We start from the raw sequence: 21,514 nt of genomic DNA, 5'->3' as shown, positions 1-21,514 counted from the left end.
CCACTGCTGTAAGCGCATTTCAGATATGATGGGAGGCTAGCTCAAGGGAATTGTGGAAGAGAAAAAGTTTGAAACATTTTGAAGAGCAGAGGAAGACCCAGGAGAGAAAAGAGCGATTGCAGCAAGCCTCAGCTATTCAGTAATGCCATCATTAAATTTGATTACCACCTAAATGCTAGCAAATGCTCTGTACAGTCACAGCACAGTGGAGTCTGACAGAAACATTTACTTGATCACTCTTTATATCTGATTAGCAGAATGACATTTTTCCTCTGACCAACAGAATCTCACCTGTTAAATACTCAATACTGAGAGGAAAAATCAATTTAGATAGCCTTGGCTTGTGCATAAAGTCCTCCTTAGAACTCATACTACAGTATGATTACCCTTAATGAGATTCATCTGAAACAGTGGCACAGGAGAAACTCATTAAACTGAGCTTGTTCTAATCAGACAGGATTATATGGATTTTGTAGACATCAGAAATTGTTATGAAAAAGAAAAATACACCAGGGCCTCTGAAACAGAAGAAGGGATCCGATAATTAAGTATCTGCCATGTGCTGATGATATCACAAGTGTTAATGATCACTATAATGACAGTTCACGCAGCACCCAGTTGATTTACAATACACCTACTGTGAGGCACCACTGCGACAAACACTGCAGCAAACATACTCAAGCGAAAACAGTTTAGTATAGATTAAAAAGCAATAAGTTAGACCCAATAGGCACTTTTAGGGAAAGGAATTAAATGCTTACTTGCACTATAAAATTTCTGCAGGTAGATAACTTTGAGATGCAGCGTTGTTGGTTTACTTGCTGGCAGGCAGCCCTCTAAGTTGTTTGGTCTCTCCCTCCCTGTTTAGGCGAACACATTGTTGATTCAGACCCATCATGTTGAGGTTTGAGGTCACCCTGTCTCAGGCTTGGCTAGTTAGCAGCAGCCCACCTGATGGCCCAGAGGAAATCACAGCAGCCGCACTCACAGGAGAGGGCCTGACAGCCAGGCCCCGCACCAGAGAGAGGGGTCCAGCCAGGGGGGTGGAGAGAGGAGGGTCAGTATGGGGGGAGGGAGGAGAGAAAGGGAGAAGGATTTAGAGAGAGAGGAGTGGGGGGGGGGGGGGGGGGGGGGGGGTTGTTCAAATGCAGGGAGTGGAGATGGCTAAAGAGGACGCTATGGAGAGTTGTGTAATGGTCACGGCTGCATTAAGTGAGAAAGAGTCAAGTAAAGAAAAGCAAGACAGGCTTCAGTGATGAAAGGAGGAGGTAAGATAAGAAACAGAGTTGAGGAAGTGAGTGATGCTAACTTACTGGGTGGTATGCCAGAGAGCAAAAAGAGAGATAAGGAATGATCAAAACAGTTCCTGTGTTATGTCATGGAAAAACAGGGAGAATGGGAAGGTTCAGACAGTATCAGAGAGTGATGAGGACCTTCATTCAGACACATGGAGGCTTGAAATTTGGGGGTTTCTATACGGATCTATACAGGGGGCTGGTCTAGTGGTCCAGTTGTCTAGTTTTTCCAACACCTTACAGCAGTTTCTGTTCAAGCAGAAGCAAAACTGCACTGTGTAAATGAAGTGAGGCATCAGTGTAAGTTATCCTGGAGCAGTGATGCTGCTCTTGCCGGGAAAACGTTGGCTGTAAAGTGCTGTGATGAACAGCAGACATTTCCAGTTCACAAGTCTCCCAGTCTCTCCTGAGAGTCTGCTTCATCCCTATTATAGCCAATAATAGCCCATTGTAGTCAAATGCTCTTTCTCTTCACTGTGACTGAATGAGGACACATTATTTACCGAGAGGAGACAATGCTAATACAGCGCCGCAGAAAACTGCTGACAGGAAGAGGGCAAAAATCATAGGTTTCCCCTCCTAGAGGACGTTACACTTCTTTATATTTATAGTTATGTTTAATAACATCCCAAAATCTGCCAATACACCTCGAGACAACCTCCACAGTCGCTCTCACGGCAGGTTCAACTACAGAGTGGTGGACAGAAGAGACAGAAATCAATGTTTTATTTCCACTTTCCCCACTAAGCGTGTATTGACGCTGATAAGGTCACTTACGTGTTAAATGAAATGAAAGACACTTCTTCAAAATGGTCAGTAGCATAATAGGATTGTTGACAAAAAAAAACTACATACTGTTTATAATCAGATATTCAGAAATTAAGAAATGTTCATTTTGCAGTTGAATGTCAAATTTCACATTTCACAATATGTACTATATGGGAACACTGTTAATTTATGATTACATTTTGTACAGATCATGAGCAAACGCACAAATTAAAATGTAAAAAAGTAACTAATTAAATGAGTGCTTTAATACTCGTTAATCTCGATAGATAAAGGTCCTCTCCTCTGGAGCATTTCAACAGGGCATTAACTGCAAAATGCAGATCAAAACCCCACTTTGCCCACGTGCCACTGAACACAGTTTCTTTAGGTTTCCGTGTTGTGTTTATGTCCAAAGGCATCCAGAGACAAATGCCTCACCACAAAGTCATACACCATTAATGCAGTCAGTGGTGCTGCAGCCTCAGAATCTTATTATCTTAGTTGGTTCAGCCTCATTAGCTGTTCTATGCATATTAATGGATGGGAAATGGAAAACTATACCCCATTTAAGAACAAAACATGCTCAAAGTACTCGCTGCTTCGAGGTTATAGGACATAACTCACTCTGCAAATTGCTATCATCGGGCTCCTGGCAGAACCCTGCTGTTTTCTTTACCCAAAAGCCCCTGGTTCCCTCGCAGACACAGAGTTTCATTAACCCGGACTGCATTCAGATGCCATTATGGCTCTAATTATGGCACATGCTCTTGTGAGGAACTGCCTGGGTTCTCAAAGACTTTTATGTCCAGCTGTCCTGTCGCCACGGCCGGGGTCGTCCCCGCTGCTGCCGGAGTTCCAGATAGAGGAGATGTGCTAATCTCAGATGCATTGAAGCTGGCTTTGTAGACTTATGCAGGCTTATCTATCATGGTCACGACTGCATTAGATATAAGACCTTAAGTTTGCAGGCACTGAAGTAGAAAGGAGAGCAAATTAAATTCTTCTCATCTACGTCCTCAGCTGTGTCCAGATTGCATCAGTCAAAAAAAAAAAAAAAAAAAAAACTTGTACTCTGGAGGATATTACTAGCAGCTAGCAGTGCAGAGGTAAGTCTTTATGTTCCACTTGTTCTCCACAATAGAAAGACAATGCTGTTATATACAGTACCAGCAGTTACTGATTAGAAAAGCAAGATAATGACGGTATGTTTGCCATTCTAGGCTCATAGCACATCTGCCAACAGACCAATGGAGACCTTAGCTTGGGAAACAAATAAAACCTCTGTCCAGTGTCTCATTATCCATGAAAGTATCTCCTTGGCTTCTTCTGTCTAATCAAAGAGAAGGGAAACATAGGAACAAGCTGAAAAATTCCAAGATGAGGGAGACTGAAACAGTTCCCTCAGCGTTGAGCGCTGCTCACTCACAGCAGATAGTGAAGGTAAGAAGATCTTTTGGCAGGTGCTGCGGGCTGTCAGAGCTGTAGATGAGCTCTGCTGCTGGATAACATCTTGCCAAATGCTCGAAGCTTGTCAGTTAACAGTCTGCCAGAAAAAGGTGGACAGCTACTAACCTCTCTGAGAAAAGACAAAGACCAACAGTAAGTTCCAAGCCATAAAAAGAAAAGTTTAGAGTTCCCTGAGTGCAATTACCAGTATTGTCACCCTAATGAAGGTAAGTCATTTTGAAATGCAATTTGTTTTGATGCATTTTATGCAAATGCTGCATGGAGGGTGCACTTCAGATGTTGCCTGTCAGATACTTGAAAAAAACGCAAGAGTGTACAAGTGGACTAACAATTAATACACTTTGGATTTATCAATCTTAATTCTGTTCTTATTTCTTTACTGTTAAGACTACATCTTTTATACATTAACCTCTGTCAGACTGCATGTACTGTTCATGTGTGTTGGACTTTGGTTTCATGCTGCCAAGAGCAAGTAGAAGGTGGACTCTGATCTGAGATAAGCTGCATGACTGAACTCTGAGTGTGTGGCCTGAGGTGCCATGCTGGGATAGTCTGGTAGCTTGGGCAGACAATATCAGACTATCTTTGACAAGCAATCTTTGTAAAGAAGTGTCTGTCTTGCTATAAAGCATAAATAGTGGATGGATCTGTAACTAAGAGCTCTCTCTCCAAATGTAATGTACATTGCATTTTGTAATTATGCTTCACTCTTGTCAAAATGCTCTGAGTGTGTTTGTGTGTGTTTTTTTTCCTGAGAATCCACAGAGCTTACAGGCAAATTTACACAACAAGACAACATTAGACAAACATATTCTGGGCAGTTTGGAAAAGACAGTTTATCTTAAGTTTCCAAACGATGCTTTTAACAGTCAGAAGATTCATTTAACTGATGAAAATTATCAATAATCATTCATCATTTGATCAAGTAACACATAACATCTATTGTACCTCTACGGGTCTGCTAAGATATTCATTCATTAACATATTCTTTGGTTTAACTTGTGCTTTCTGTTTGTTAATGACTTAAATCATTCACAGTCATTCTCTAAACACTGAATGTTATGAATTACAATTGAAAACTGACTAGTCAAATGTAGAATTGCTCCAACATCTATACTGATCAACATCAGTGCAAATGTTGGAGACTGTTAGATCAGTGATTTTCTTTGTTTGTTGAAAAGATAAGGTTTGTTTACCACTACAGTATACGCTGTTTTCAACTATACTAGTGCACTATACTCATGTAATGTATTTGTGTAGTGACTCCTGCCCCTTCTTTTCTATTTCTGCTCTCTGTCTGTCTCACCCCATCTTCATACAATTTCTGCACTGCCACAACAGTTCCACAACATTGAGAGTTTCTATGAGCTTGTCAGTTATTCGTCGACCTGCTTGGCAGTCTGATAATTACAAGAAAAGTGCTGGTTAATGAAGCTGCATGAAGCCATATTTTTTATATTAAAAGCACACTCCACAAGCCAAATGTAAACGAAATGTAGCCCCACCACCAAAACTCAAACCACAAGGCTGCTTTCCCTGCTGAAAAGACTGACAGGTCTTTAATTAAATGGATGGACACTCTACAACAGCAAATTTTAAGTCTTTAAAGAGTAACTTGGGATGCTGATGCTGACTAGATTTCATATATTACTGAAAATACACACGCAATCAGACCAATATGATTTGACTGATTTAAGATTCTTTAATTGTTAGAAACTTTGCTGTTTTCTGATATCAGCAGGACAACATAAATTGTTTGTGCTTTCCAAAACCGTTACAAATCACTGTTAAACTTTGGAGAACTTTGTCGTCATGGTTACAATTATAAACACGTGATTAAAATTATGGGATGATTGTGGCCATGATTTTAAAAAACATTGTTGACTCATGGTTGTAAATAGGAAATGAACAGTGATCTCCTGTCTTAAAGTCTGAGTTTTGTTGACACATCAATCCACCCACCACCTCCTTGCTACATTGAGTTTGTCGCTTTATAATAGTAATAATAATAATAATAATAATAATGATAATAATAATAATGACATGATTTCCTCCTTTTCTACAGCCGCTAGAGGGCTTCTGTCATTTGAACATAAAAATATGTATGTCGTTTGAGGGAATTTACATTAACGTCATAATCATTTTTCATGGCAAGACTGTCTCGTTTTTATTCAGTGTATTTTGATTTTTTTGGCTTCAAAATCTGATAGCTGCTATTCACGTGTTATAGCATCCAAGAAACGGATCATTTTAACACAAAACAAGTTGTATGAAGGTGAAAGAAAACATATAAGACAGAAAATTTTGTGATCTGTTGTGATACACGAGCCACTCGAGTTATAATATCACTTAAGCCTAAAAGGGTGTCCCAACTTTTCTAGTAGTGGAGGATGTTAAAAGATTTTGAAGAAACTTCTCAAATATGTGTATCGGGAGAAAAAAAACCCTGCATGACACTTGTAGACAGGTAGAGGAAAAGAAAGAAAGAACAGAAAGACATGAAGGCTATGGAGTTCCTGATTCAATTATAGTATAGGAGGAGGTATGTTTGAAAACTATCCTAGTGACTATAGCAGTGATTATAGGTTCTTTTTCTGTGTTTTCAAGTTTGGAGGTGCAATGACTGAGAAATTGTACCTTTTAAAGAAGTTAAAGAGGGTTTTAGTTAAATATGAAAGAAATGTTTCACTCTCAGCAGAAACCATCATTATTTTCATTAAGCTGTTAAATGGGCCTCTGTTTAACACATTTGTCATTCACATGGTACAAAACTAGTTAATGAAAAGTTTATATACATGTGCTCACATGTTTACAGCCTTGTTAGTATTGTGTCTCTATAATACAGCACAATCTAGTACAAGGTAAAAAACTGCGCATGGACTCTGACAAAAAGTTCTGCGTTGCACCTGCAGTATACAAATTCTCCTGGGACAAGCTAAACAACCCTTAAAAGGCATTAAACAGCACTTTTTATTTAGAGTGTACAGGTGGGTTTAGTTTTTTTTCTCATTGTCTCTAACACCCAGCTGATCTTGTCACATGCGATTCAAAAGGTGACCTCATCTGTAAAGGAGTGTGATCACTAATTCCTCTCAGGTGAGACCAACTCTCTCTCCCCCACTCTTACTTTTAGCATTGAACCAATTAGTCAATTAATCAATCATATCTATTGTAATTAATTCATTGCTCAAGGTTTTTATTTAAGATAAAATACAAAATGTTACTGTAGGTGGTTTTAAGTTCTAAACTTGCTGGCTTTTCGTTGTGTCATACTGTTACCTGATTAATCTTTGGGGTTTTTAATGTGTTCTTCAGACAATATAAGGAAACCTAAACTGTAATTTTGAGCTCTGTTAACTAATTATGGGAATGTGTCATTATTTTTGTCATTTTAGAGACAAAATAATAAATAATGGATAGATTGATATGGAAATTATATTTATTGACATCCAAACCTAAAGCCTGCACCACCACACAAATTGTATCTGACTAATTCACCATGTTTCCAGTGACTACAGCAATGAATCCGACTTATTGAACTATTCTAATATGGCCACGAGTGAATAGACCTCAAAGGCATTTCATATAGAATATGGCGGGTATTATTGATCATTCAGTATGAGCAGGATGAGCCATCTGTAAATCACTCCAGCTGTTCATCTTTGATGACATGCAACACTTTGAACAGTTTAACATATCAGGTATAGTAAGCGGATGCATTTCCTTTTCTAACAGAACCAAACCATTTGAATTAATGGAACCTCATGATGAAAACACAGCTGAAGTGTACACACTTGCAATGTGCAACACTAATTCTAATAAGCCCTTTTCCTATCTAAATAATTTTGCTTTAATTATAACAGCCATAACAATGAGTCACAGTGAGATAAATAAATAACTTCACTGTCCTCCCTGGAATTGTGCTGATGCGGAGGCCTGCCTAGGCATTATAAACCTAATTAGCAGAAGATTACTATGCAGTGTGCAAGGCTGTGGTCCAGAAAGACATCATTAGGTCTTCTGATGGGGATATGCCTTCAGCACATTGATTCTTTTTCGCTCCAAGAACAATGCAGATTGCAGACTTTATAATTGGGCTTTCAGGTCACTTGTGACTTCACTACCACTGTGTGTGGCTGGCGATCTCCATTTAAACAAAAGAAGCCAATAACAACAAAAAAAAAGACATTCCTGCTGAGCTCAAGAAATGAAGAGGATGTTTGTAGATTATGAGACACATCAATAAGACTTGAATAAATAAAAATCATTTGAGCAATATGAACTGTAGGACTACATATTCTTCAGAAAAAGATGATGGTTTTAGAATTTATATCATCTGATCAGATATTCTCAAAAAAAGAAAGAACAGAAGCACTGTTTGACCTAATTTAGAAAAACAGATCTTAGGATAATGGATCTTATGACTTTTAGATGTAAATAATGATCTCAGTGAAACCTGTCCACAAAAACCTTCTAATGCATTTCACATTTGATAACAATACTAATATGTACTAACATAAATACTATTATTTGTCTAAAACTACCATTTCATTCTGACTATCAACTTTCACCATGATCAAAAAAAGTGCTATTTAGTACTGCTAATAACTACTACACCCAGCTATTTTATTTAAATTATTTAGCTTTTTTAAATATTATAGTATATGTGTATATGGTCAATGATATTATCAGAAATCATGTTTTTATGTCATATAGGTCTTCTACCTGTATTTCTACACACTTGTGAAGTTTAAACAAAAACACAAACAAACAAGAAAGTTTTACGATATATTTGTAAAGACAAGGTCAGTAACAAATGAAATGCATCATTAAATAATAATTAATTTTAAAAAATAAGCATTTAAATTAATTGACAGCTAGAATATTAATGCTTCTCAGATGTAAACTGATCCAGCAAAAACACAACTAGCATATGACGACAGCGGAGAAAAAAAAAAACTGTATGTCACCCGCAACGCTCCTCACTGCTTATGTGTCCAGTGAACATTGATGACATATGACATCATGCCTTATGGTATGAATGCGCTATTTTAACACCAAGATTACATACAATAACTATTAACCATCCACTACTAACCCCAAATATTAAATTAATTTACCATCCATCAATGAATCACTTTTCAGCACTGATTTCCTTCTCCCCAGCTACGTCCTCCAGCTCTTCCTCAGGAATCCCAAGATGTCCCCATGCCAGGTCTCCAGTGTGTTCAGGGTCTGCCCAGATGTCCAACCTCCTCACCCTTTCCCAAAGAGTGAGCCCAGAGACACTGTGAAGGAAAATAATTTTGGTCACATGTATCCAGGATCTCATTCTTTCTGACACTACAAAGAGCATGTGACCATAGCTGTTTGAACGTATATTGAATGGCAAAACAAGAGCTATACCGTAAGGCTTGGCTCGTTTTTCACCAAAATAGACAGGCACAATGTCTGCATCACTCAATTTAACACTCCATGTACAGGACCAGATAGAACTCGAACACCTTTGCGATGTGCAGCAACTCCCAACTCAAACTGAGGAAATCCACTGTTGAATAACATGGCTTCAGACTTGTGACTCTCATTCCAACTGCAGTTGAACGCCAGAGGTCACAGTTGTAATGAAGCCAACAAAACAACATTGGAGAAAAGATGAGATGTAGTCTTGAAGTCACCACACCCAATAGTCTCTATTGCTTGCAAGAGATTCTTTCCATGAAAATCACAAAGAGATTTTGACTTAGTTTGACTTATGCAAACAGCTAAACTCCGGTTATACAAGGATATTGTTTGTGCCACCCTGTATTCTGACTGTGCCCCCCCCCCCCCAAAAGACATACAGAAGGTGATGGTCATAAGCCTTCTCTAAGTCCACAAAGAACATAGATTTGATGGGCAAACTCACATGGTCCTTGCAAAAGTAAAGAGGTTCCTCGTTCCACAACCTGGACAAAACCACAATATTCCTCTTAAATCAAAGGCTTGATGATCAGCCAGAGCCTGCTTTGTGGCACCCTGGTATAAACTTTCCTGAGAGAAGTTGAAAGGTGTGATATGTCATTGACTGGAGTGCACCCTTTGGTTCCCCTTTATAAAAATGTGAAATACCACCCCTTTCCCTGACATTCATGGCTTGTCAAAATTCAGAGCATCATGCAGCATCTTGGGGTGAATCTCATCCACTCCTGGTGTCCTGTCACTGCAGAGCAATGTGTGGTTGGATTCAGGCGTGGCTTAAAGTGTTTGTTCCATCACCTAACAATATCCCCAGTCAAAGCAGTCAGCAGTTCTTGCTGAGAATAGCCTGGGCAAGGCCCTGCCCAGTTTGCCAGAATCTCTTTGAGCCCATTTATTAAGCCCATTAGCCCAGTCATTAAAAGTCCTTTTCCTTGGCCTCCCTAAACACTTCCCACATCCAAGTTTTTGCAAACCATAGTCCATAAGGTCTCTTTCTTCGGCTTGAGAGCAGTTGGTTCTCGTTTTGCCAAGATGACAGGTACCAACAATCTTTTGGCCACAATTTAAAGCAGCTGCACCTGCAATGGAGTCTTAATGTAGAATGTGGCACATTCGGATTACAAGTTCCCAAATGTTCCCAACTGTTGCAAGAGAAATTCCTCCAGTTTGCATTTACCAGTTTTGTACGTTTTCCTATTGGCTCATCCAACTCACTACCAGGTGGTACTAATTTCACAGCTCTATTACTCTCTTTACTGAGTGTCCAAGACATAAAGTAGATGATACGACTATAAAGTCAACTATCAGTCTTTGGCGCAAGTTGTTCTGGCTCCAGCTACACTTGAACTTGGCGTTGATTATGGACAGTCCTTGACTAACACATACGTCTAATACCAAAACACCACTAGATTTCAGCTTAGGCAGTCAGTTCCAATCACTCCCCTCAAGGTCTCTCCATTCTTACACATTTGAGAATTGAAGTCTTCCAGAAGAGCTATGGGGTCTCCATGTGGCGCCCTCTCCAGGTGGCAATAAAAACCAAAGTTTTGAGATAATCCTCTTCATGTTGTGATTTATGCCTCACTGATACTGGATTTTTAAGTATGATATTGATATCAATGTTTGAGAGTTAAAAGAAAAGTATATATATGATAGTATATTTTCAAAATTTTAAAGATGTAAAGTTTTGATATAGATTCCATAAATGATTTTTTTTAAGATTTGTGAAAAAAATATGCATGAAGCGAGACATTTTACAGTTGAAAAATAGACCTGACAGTGCTTTCTGGTGGACAAACTATGCAATGGCAATTGTCCTTTCTGTACTACACTTTGGAGCCCGGGAAAATAAATAATCAAGAAAATCAAAAATATCACCACAGCTGTCTAATTTCCTACAGACAAACCTTTACACTGTAATGAATTGTGGAATAAATTTACACTTTTCAGCTCTATATGAGTTAAAAACTATGATAACCATAAAAATTCCAATGCGCTCATGTTTGTCCTGCTAGGGTTGTGCTTTATTTGCTTACTTTGCATTCCTCTATGTACTGTATGTTCATGAGAGAGCTTGTTTAATCAGCTTTGCTCGCTTCCTGCCTATCTGGACACGCCGGTCATATGCCTGTCTCCTGCACCAAGTTCTCCCTGGCTGGCGTTTGTAACACAGCACTACAGCCCCATTTGAGGTATGATAATCAGCTGATTAGCCAGCGAAGTCCTTTTCCCAGAGGCTCCTTTGTGTGCAAAATCCTCACACTCAATTGACATGTGGACATCATCAAGCTGATGAAATGCAATTGTAATGAACAAGTGAGGCAGAGCATCTGCAGTGGGACCCTGAACGAAAAGGACCCTTCCCTCCTGACATGCTAATGCTGAAAGCTGCTCTCTGCCTGTACTCCCCGTGGGTCTCTCATGGAAATGTGAAGAGATGCATATTCAAACCAGCGCCTTCTGAGGGGGCTAGCTGTACAGAGCAGAGATGGGAGAAAAAAATCTGTGTGGACTTGGCCAAATGCTAATTCTGAGACAGATTATATTGCATCACGTGCAGTAATGATCTGACAGTTCATTTGTGAGGAGAGTTCAGGATCTGAGGTTTAATGCTTGGGTGGACGCAGGTGCTGAGCCCCAGCTCCTCAGAGCTGTCAGAGGAAGGCAGGGGGCTGCTGTCAAATTATCCCAGTTAAAAAGGCTGAGGCGCCTGCAAATATGAAAGACATTTAAGAAATTAATGCATTCGTATTCAACACATATTGCAACAGTGTTTCATTAGAGGTGCTCTAGTCATATTAAAACTGACATCTGACCTTTCACATTTCTCGGAGGCACTCAGAAACATTCTTATTACATACATGCTAAAGTCAAAGAGAAGGTAATTATGATAACTAGCAATAATTAAACAAACTGACATCTTAGCACCATAATTTTCCCTATTATTTCTGTTCTTTTGGCATTGCACGACAGAAAGATTATAGAAGCCGTATTTGTGTGAGTGAGTTTATTTTAAAGGAAAAGATTAATTTTGAAAAGCCTAGAAACGGTGTGCATATCACATGCTGCCTAAGTATACCATCATTTCATCTCTCGCTTGTTTTGTGTTATCAAGTAGACTTATTGTATTACCATTGCTACTTTGTTACTGCATAATCTTGCTGTGATTATGATAAGCATACATAATGGAGACAAATTCCATACAATTTCCCTGATCAACATTTTCTGCTTTCATGCATAAAACATTCATCATTAACAGACACAAAGAGGAAAGTCATGGAGACTATCAAAGTCAGGATTTCATGAATTACAGCACAAGAGTTTCTCAGCACCATCCTTCCAGCTGTGGTATCAAGCAGCAGCTTGTAAAGTTTATCTCAGTGAGCAAGACTTTTTAAAAATAGACTGAATCTTTTGTATTCACACGAACACAACGTAGATTTGAGCTTTGAAATGCAAGTGCAGTTGGTAGAGGTCAAGCAAGACAAACAGACTGATGATGCCATACATATTGTTCTATATGGATAGATGTAGGTCATTACACCTATGGCCTCCAGCTGAGCTGCTTTGTGATGACAGGACCTCTGGGTTTGGACCTCAGAGACAGAGCAAATGGGCAGTCAGCAGGCCCCCTGCTTTCTGAGCCTTTTGGGTCGCTAAGGTGTCAGGGGCTGAGAGGGTCAAATCTAGCCTCACACACCTCAACACTATCCCTAACCCGGTGTAAGCACGACTAGACCCTAGGCTCTGAGGTGGGCTCCCTCCCACCAGGTGTTCGGGATGGCATACATGTCTTCAGGGTATGGAGTGCCGCTGGCTGCCCAGGACTACACATGGTGCTGAGGGTCAAACATGGAGCCATGCTGGACCAGCTGTCGCTTTGCTGTTCACCCCAGCTCTGAGCCAGGCCCGCTGGAGAGGGCCAGATGCGCACACTCAGTCACTCGTCTATAGCGCCCTGCAACACGGGTCTCACTATCTGACCTCAGTACTTATCTTATCTTGCCAAGATCATTGTGGTAAAGTAAGCAGACATGTTGTGATCATGGAAAAAAAATCCAACTTTGGTTCTCTGCACAACAGCATAGAAAGTGTGCACACAGATTCTTAGTATTCCCTAAATAATTGGAGGGTCACTGTTCTTTGTTCACATTCAGCATACAAGGGTATCCATTAATTTGAAAAGGCTAAGCTACCATGCTCACACATGTACGCACACAGATCACAGACTTGGTGCTGCTTTGGAAGCAGCAGCACTCCATCTTCTGTCTAACTGCAGCTAAAAGCATGAAAGCAGCAGTGAGATTCCATTTGGCTAACTGACTGAAGGCACTGAGGGAGTAAAGCTCGCTGGAGAGATTTATACACCCAGCCTGATGCCTCCTGCTCCCTATAATAGAACAAAAGCTTGTTGTCTCTTCCAATTACAGATGTCAAAATGCTTATTTTGAGGGTTGTGATCTTTTCCCTTTTAATCTGCAAAGATAAAAGGTCTCAGCTTCATTAGCATGTGTTCTCTCCCCCCAGACTCAGATTCCCTGCAAGCAGCCAGCTCAGCCTTACTGCCTATTACCCACTCCTGGGGCCATTAAGGTCTAACATTAATGATGTGTAATTAGCATATGATGACAAATAATAACAATGCACTCCCACTCGATGTAATGGGGGGTAGGATAATAACATGGAATCCCACTGTTTCAGCCCTACATAAAGCTCACAGTATCTATGTTTTATTACCTGCGCTGTTGTTCAAAAGTATAATAGAGTGGGATGTAGTATGTGTGCATAAATTATTCAAATTAATTTGTTTATCAAGAAATATCACAATTACAATACATCAATAAGTTAAAGTGCTTAATCTGCACAAAGCCTGACTGCAGTTTAATCATATTCAAGGACAAGAGAGGTACATTTTCATATATTTCTGAGTGCTGGAGCTTTGCTATGCTTGTGTAAAAAAATATGGGAATATTGTTAACTACCACTATTATGTTGTAACCTTAAAGTCTAACTGTACACACAAAAATCTTTATATCCACTCAGTTAAGCAAATGGGCGAATAATGGGGCTTCTTCAGCCCCCTCCAGATCTTACCTATATCCCTAATTTATAAATTATCTACTAAAGTTAATGGCTGCGAGAACTTGAGTTGAATGGAGGGGTATTAGTAGACAAGTGATCAATTACGCTATAGAACAGAGGCAAAGCAATCAGAAGTGACAGACCGTCTTCAAACGGCTCTTCTCATCCATTAAACAGGCTGCCTGTTTATGTCAGCTGTGGGTCTGGAAGAAAACCATACAATTAAAGAGACCCAGCATGTTTACACACACATTCATATGCAGCTCCAACATGGAGCATCTTGTATTGTGTTTTGTGTAATGCAGCACACACTACTGTTTTTTTTGTTTTTTTTTTATTTTTCACATCTGTCACAAAACAACCCATCACCAATTATACTGAAGCACAAACACGGTCGGTTTCAAATTTGTTGGTTACCTCCTGTAAAGAACATGGTGGGGCATCTCGGAATCAAACTAATCAAAGCACCTCAAAAGTAGAAAGTGAATGAATATATTGACAAACACAAAAGTGAGGTGCTGTTGAAATAAACAAGTCTGAGATGTGTGAGTAGTAAAATTGTGTTTATCATTAAAAAAAAAGAAAAAAATGGTGTCCTTTTGTTAAACATTTAATAATTCTGCATTACTTTTGCTTTACTAGTTCATCCTGCATATACTAGAAAACCCATATTACAAAGATAATGACAAGTGTTTGAAATGTTATGTATTTAGACAAAATATAAAAATGTAGTAATACATGAATGGAAAAGCGCAAATAAAAAACCACAAATCTCAGCTGTTTCAAATTGAATTTGCTCTCTGGAAACACAGACATTTTCTTTTTTCAGGCAAGCAAAGCAGGGCTACTCGAAACCCTGTTTACAGCACCCAGATCTCAAATTGACTTGCTAATGTTAACTTTTATTCCGTTGCCATGGGTTACCATGTCGTGTGATTTGACACCGAGCTACAGACACTGCTGATTAGTAGCATCCAGTTCTGTCCATCTCTGTGCATCACTGAACCATCTGGTCATTTATTCACTAATAAGCCCCTAATGGCCCAAATATTCAGCGGCCTGTCATTGTGACATGGCAGAAAATGCCTACATCTTTCAACTCGCCTTGACACGTTGCTTGTTTCACATCAAAACTCGTCATTTACAGGAGAGAAGCTCAGAGGGGTAAAAAACTTGACCTAATCTGCAGTGTTAACACTGAGGCAAGGAGCTTTGTTATCTGCTAGACTGACTGAGAGGATGTTAATGCATTCATCCTTCTCCACTTCAAGATCTTCTTTTCTGCCACAGGGAGAGGGATATGAGTGCTGTCAATAGGAATTTGATTATGCACACATTGATTCAACGCTCAAAAAGGAGAGATTATGCACAGCCCAGACTGTGAGATGCTGTGAGAGAATGCAACATGCGCCTCATGGTTCTGCAATGTGTTCACGTCCGACCTATCATTTGTCGCCAAAACATTGACTTTTTGCCATAAATATTTCCAGATGAACAAAGCCAGCTGGGATTGTAATTGCTGACATGCAACCATAAATTTAACCTTTCCTGGGACACGGGTGGCAACCAATTAAGTAGCCACTGAATTAAAAATATCCTCAATTATCTGTCTCATTATGGCTTTGTTGGCCTGCATGTACAAAGAGCAAAGAGCAAAGACGATGAGCTACATAAGCAAGCCTCCACTGATATTCATGTTTAAATTTTTACATTTAAGAGCTTACAGTTGATAGAAATAAATCTAGTTTATTAATCATGATAAGATACATAAATATGTGACAAAGGCAATATATGCCTTTATCACTGTGCTGATCATTTATCTGATGTTTGAGAAAACACGAAGACGCCCAAAATTGTTGTAAACGAATACACACTTAAATACGAAATTCCAAATGAAATCCTGAAAACAGCCCTATTCTCTATCATTGGTCTGACTGGAATGACTGTGAATGAGCTTCATGTTGACCGACTGGTTGCAGAACCTCTCTGTCAACTTAACTAGCAGCCCAGGATGGTGTGAATGTATACTTAACTCCCTGTCACTTAGCAAGGCATGCACCCTGAGTCTCCATCAAGACGAGCTAAGTAAGATGGAAGACGAGCAGGCTTTGGCTGGAAAGGAGACGGGAAATGCCACCTTTGGTGAACTCGCCAGGGACCAGAATCTCTCAGACTTATTTGAATGTTGTGCTAAGGGTGAGAGGGTACAGAGCGTGTGTCTTTCACACAGTTAATATAATTTCTATTGTAGAAATGTTAGGGTATGGCTGTTTGAGGGATTTGCTTCATACTTGAAGCATTCACAGGAAAATCCCTATTCTACTTCATCTTTTCCCCGTTTAAATCTCCTGCCATGCATTGGCATTGCAAACTACAGCGCAAGCAGAGGAAATCAAATCATCTATGTCTTAAACCATCAGCCTTCATACAAAAATAAAGTTGAAACCAAAGGCATTGATACAGGAAAGCGAGGGGAAAATGTTTTATGTATGCAGTGTAGATTCAGGACTGAATACGAAGCAGACTATATATTTTGAGTCCACTTTTATAGCACTTCTAATTAGCCAAAGTATTCAAATACAAACAGTCTAGCCTGTCTGATGCCACTGCAGCTCTGCGGTCTAATTTATGTAAACTTGTTCCATTATATAGGCTGCTAAGAGTATCATTAAGGTTTGGCTTGGTTTTGGGACTCTTTTAAAGCAAACCTACAATAAAGCAAAGCCAGCTCATCTCATTTGCTCCGTGTGTTGGATGTGTATTCTAATGAACAGCTTACAACAATGCGACCTGCCAGTGCAAATAATTAACCTTAAGTGAAACCAATTACATACTTTTCTGCCATCGCGGAAGCCTCCAAAAGCAATCATGTATAGCTTTCTCCAGGAATGTTTTGCTGATAAAGAATCTAAGTAGGGGATTCTGGGCTATTCTGTAGCAACAAATGAACACTGAGAAGTCTCTTTATGCTCAGATAGATATCTAAAGAGGAAGAAGATAAACAACAATTATACTGCTCTCCCTGTCAGCACAGCATGCCTCGGGTCAGTCCATTAGAGATCACTGTTTGGTGCACTCTTGTGCTGGAATAAGAAGTGCACCCGTTTGCGGCCAGGCTTTTGACTGGCAGTTGGGACCTGGAGACTGTGTGTGTTGTGAGCTGCCTGTGAATGCAGAAGGGGGGGGGGGGCAGGGGGGTGGATATCCAGACATAAACTTCCGCTGTCAGCATGGGCAATCATGGCACTTCATTGTCCAGCAGCATCATTACAATATGGTTATCATCTGAGCTTGAGTCTGACACCTTCTCCAGGACCTCTCCAATCACCCCCATAGTAGGCTTCAGTACCAGGCAGTCAGGGCAAATCTCTGCTTTGTGCTTGTCTGCCTTAATAGACTGGATGTCACTTCTGCCTGTGGAATGTGCCCGGTCTTCAGCTGTCAGTCAGAGGCGCGGGTGTCAGGCCGGAGCGTGGCTGGAGCCGTCTGGATTAGAGGGTAGTTACCATAGCTGTCAGATTACTGACAGCCTGACACCCCCTCTCCCAACTTCCTCTTATTGTTTCTTTGTTTCTCTCAAACATCCTCCAGATGGGAGAATTACCAACCAGAAGAGAGAGAGAGAGAGAGAGAGAGACAGAGAGAGAGAGAGAGGAGAGAGGTAGAGAGGAGAGAGATGGAGAGAGGGAAAAAGAGGGGGGAGATACAAAAGCCGAGGCGGGTTTTAAAAGTTCTATGCCACGTTAGCTTTGTGATGAAGTAAAGCGTGCTCGGTAGATTCCCATAGAGAGAGAAGTAAGAGAAGAGAGAGGATGAAAGAGAGAGAATTACACCTATTCCCACCTCTCCTTGTTATCTTTGGTATTCATGTCAAGATAGGTGATTGTGTTGGTCATTAGTGTTTCTATACCCAACAGAGTGTCTTAGTTAGTACCTTTGAGGAAAGCTTCATCTTCATTGAATATTCACCTCTATGACTGCACCTGTCTCATTCATCTGGAGAAATGTTGGAAATGTTCTTTAATTTCTCGTTCTTTTCAAGACAAATGAAGTGGCTTAATGTGGAGATGTAGGCAGGCATGATAAAAATCACTTAGATCCTATAACCTATAATGAATTATGGAATCATCCGTGGTTTCTAGAAGTATTTTAATGATTGAAGAAACTGTGGGTAGGCTACGGGTCAGCACTTGTCTTTACATTTTTCATCTCTCAAATTTCAGTGACCCAGGATGGGTGACACTGTCATTCTGCTGTTTTAAATGAGCACCGGACTGCAGCAGACTACATTAGAGAGCGAGACGACCACATCTCAGTGTCTGCTCGGCTTTCCTTTTAAAAAAGGACAGCATGAAAGGGAGATGTATTTTAATATCAAATACCATTTCATTTCAAATATTTTTTTTAAAAATCCATGGCAAAACTTACAGAAAGCAATCTTGAATTTAAAATAATAACATTCTTCACCTGCTCCAACTTCCAACGGCCCCAAGCATTGAACTTCAGAAACAATTGCATGGATGTAAAATGAAAGGAAATGAGGTGTTATGTTTGTAAAATACAGTGATACACCACTTCAGCCCCTGGCCGTCGGATTCTACCATAAAAATAACCGAAGGCAGATTACAGTTTGCCCTGACCTCCAATCTCCTCTAACAAGCCCGACTACTAAAATCAGCTGCGCCGTCATGTACGGGTAAAGATAATGAGGGCGGCTGCCTGAGGAGAGACCGAATGCAAAACAATTATAGTTAGTTACAGGAGCACAGGTTAATATTCTCTCATGTCCCTCTTCTTACGCATTCCCTTTTGTCCAACATCAATCTTAATGAAAGTTATGAGACCTGTCCGCAATGATAAGCAGCCACTCAGGCGTACTCTGTGTCAAGGCTCCCACATTATGCCTCCCATTCAGCCTATGTTTTGCATAGCCTAAAGCATCTATTAAAATCCCCTTGTAAAATTCATAAAACAAAAATGTAGTGGGTCAAGTCTAGAGGGAGCCAAAGTAAGCTGCTTATTAGCAGGGAGTCGAAAACACAGATCCAATTACAGATCCTGAACAAGGAGCACTAAGAATCAGCATTGGGGAATAAGTATTTTCCTTTTCTCTCCCCTTCAATTGGCCTAGGTGCAGAGGAGAGAGAGAGAGAGAGGTATCAGAGAGCAGGATCCACGAATGGTAATTACAGTGGGAGTGTTTAGTGCATGAAGCTAGAGTTGGAGCCATTCAAGTACAAACTCATGTAAATCTTCACTTTGCCTCAGATAGTAAATTGGTCGGGTTTAAGAGGAATCCCAGAAGGAGAGGAGGAGAGAGGCTGCGCCGAGAGGAGCCATGAGCTCCAGAGATATGTAAAGAATCTCTGTCTGGAATTTAAAGGGCTACAAATTAGACCAGACATTAGCCTTTTTCTTTTACAGAGCCAGCAGAATGTGAATGAAACAGAATAAATAACTATAAGACGGCTTTTCCCCCCTTCTTATAAGATGACATTAATCCTTTCATGTGCAATGACAGCTTACAGGGTTTGACCCTCTCCCCAGACAGCCATATAAAGCCAGGAGATTTCTTAAGATCCCACCAAGAACAAGCTTCTGTTAATAAGAGGTCCTGATAGAGGTCTCCACCCCACATTTAATACTCCGGTTTACACCAACGTACCCTATTCAACACGTTCAACAGATGGCTCTTATTAAACCGATCGACAACATTGTGAAATTTAATTCCATTTACGCGTTTATTTTTAATTTGAACCGTTCCATATCTGTAACAAGCGGGCAGCACTTTTACATTTTTTTCATCCTGGGTAGTGAAGGCTGAAGTGTCTCTCAAGCGTACAATAGTGTGAGCATTTGAGCCCTTTGAAAGAAAAAGATCAAAGGCGGCAAGTCCTCCTGCTGCTGCTGGGTTTAAGCTGTAACCAGCACAGACCCTGCTCTCCACATCTCGGATAGCGCATAGTGGTGGGTGGCGAGCTGACTGATTGCCAGGAGTGTACTGTCAGCATCACTCTCACCACAGAGGACCATGATGGGGGACAGTGTGCGGGCAGTCCATGTGGACCCCCCACACCAATGCTATCAACTCTGCAGAAAGACGGTGGCAGCCTGCAACTCCCATGATGACCTCGGTGGGTAATGTGTTACACTAATATCTAGACGGGGTAATTCATTTGCACAAATGGACAATCCATCACATTTTTTTTTTCAAACAATAAATTCTGCACCGAGCTAAATGGATTCCGTATTTAGTTTTCAATACATTCCTGCAAAAATAATTGGGTATTTTCAAAAAGAAATCAATAGGAAAACACTGTCATTTCTATAAGTGATATTTAGCAAGATGCCAAGTAAATACATTTTCTGCTTGTGATAGATTTTTGAGACGGGAAAGCTTTTCAGGTAAGTAATACGTAATTAACTAGAAACACTAGCGATCAGTTGAGTAATTCTTTTATTAATGTCGCTATAATATTTGTAGTCACCACAGAGGTTTGTAGAAATACCCAAGGTTAAGGTTGTAAATGCATGGCTCAGTGGACTACTAGGAGACACACCATGTGCTTGTGATGTTGTGGTTTCAGGTCTTGCTTGTGGCCTCTGTTGTGTGTCATCCCTCCTTTCTCTCTCTCTCTCTATCCCTGCTATCCTGTGATTCTCTGCTATGCTCTCTGATAAAATGACATGAATGTTGTTATTTCAGTTTCCCTAACGTATTATATACGTTACAAGTGGACACATTGGAGTTATGTCAGGGGCTAAACTAAGTGCAAGGTCTTCACACTCTTAAATAAATGTTAACACAGTGGTAAGAGTTAACAGACATTCCTGTACAATTACCAGCCAGTGTTACACCGCTGACATTATCAGGAGGGAACCCACGTTACAAATGGTCCTCCTTTTGAAAACAGCAGCAAAGTGGCCACTTTATATTCCATCACCTTAGATTTTTTTCCCTCCACCGCCCCTTATTTCGCCTCTTTCCAATCAATTTCATCTGCTGCCAATGGACTGATACAAACACAATTTCTATTTGCGCAACAGGACCAGACACAAAGCAAATAAAATCTGCAAGATATGCAATCCACAACAACATCTGCTAGTCAGCATATGCAGATTAATTGGAAGTCTTTGTGCTGTGATTTCAGTTGAGTGCAGTTTGACTAACATCTTAACCTACTTAGTGCAATTAGTGCTTCATTAGAGAGGCTAACTAACTATTGCTTCTCTCCATAATGATGTGCAAGAGTGTAGACATAAAAGTACATAATCAATGGTTTCCAATTACTCCACAAGTGCAACCACTATTTCAAATAAACTGGATAATAATATAGAGCCATTACAAAGTCTAAGGTAGCAGAACCATTTAATTGCAGTGCAGTTCTTCTCAGCTTCAAGATTTTTTCACACTAATGAAGTGTCATACAAAAAAAGGCTGTATT

At 40.1% G+C, this 21,514-nt stretch overlaps 1 long non-coding RNA gene across 2 annotated transcripts in view; it reads right to left on the bottom strand.

Moving 5' to 3' along the window:
- LOC122992839 overlaps positions 1 to 21,514 on the bottom strand; it is a 92,915-nt gene that overhangs the window by 37,382 nt on the left and 34,019 nt on the right. For both annotated transcript variants that reach the window (XR_006406152.1, XR_006406151.1), the window contains exon 4: positions 8,651 to 8,818. This is a non-coding gene — a long non-coding RNA (uncharacterized LOC122992839). The remainder of the gene's footprint in view (positions 1 to 8,650; positions 8,819 to 21,514) is intronic.

This window comes from Thunnus albacares, chromosome 11 (genome assembly GCF_914725855.1).
Source record: "Thunnus albacares chromosome 11, fThuAlb1.1, whole genome shotgun sequence".
In the NCBI taxonomy this organism is placed as follows: Eukaryota; Metazoa; Chordata; class Actinopteri; order Scombriformes; family Scombridae; genus Thunnus; species Thunnus albacares.
Note: the sequence above shows the minus strand (reverse complement) of the source record. Positions and strands in the feature narration are given on the sequence as shown.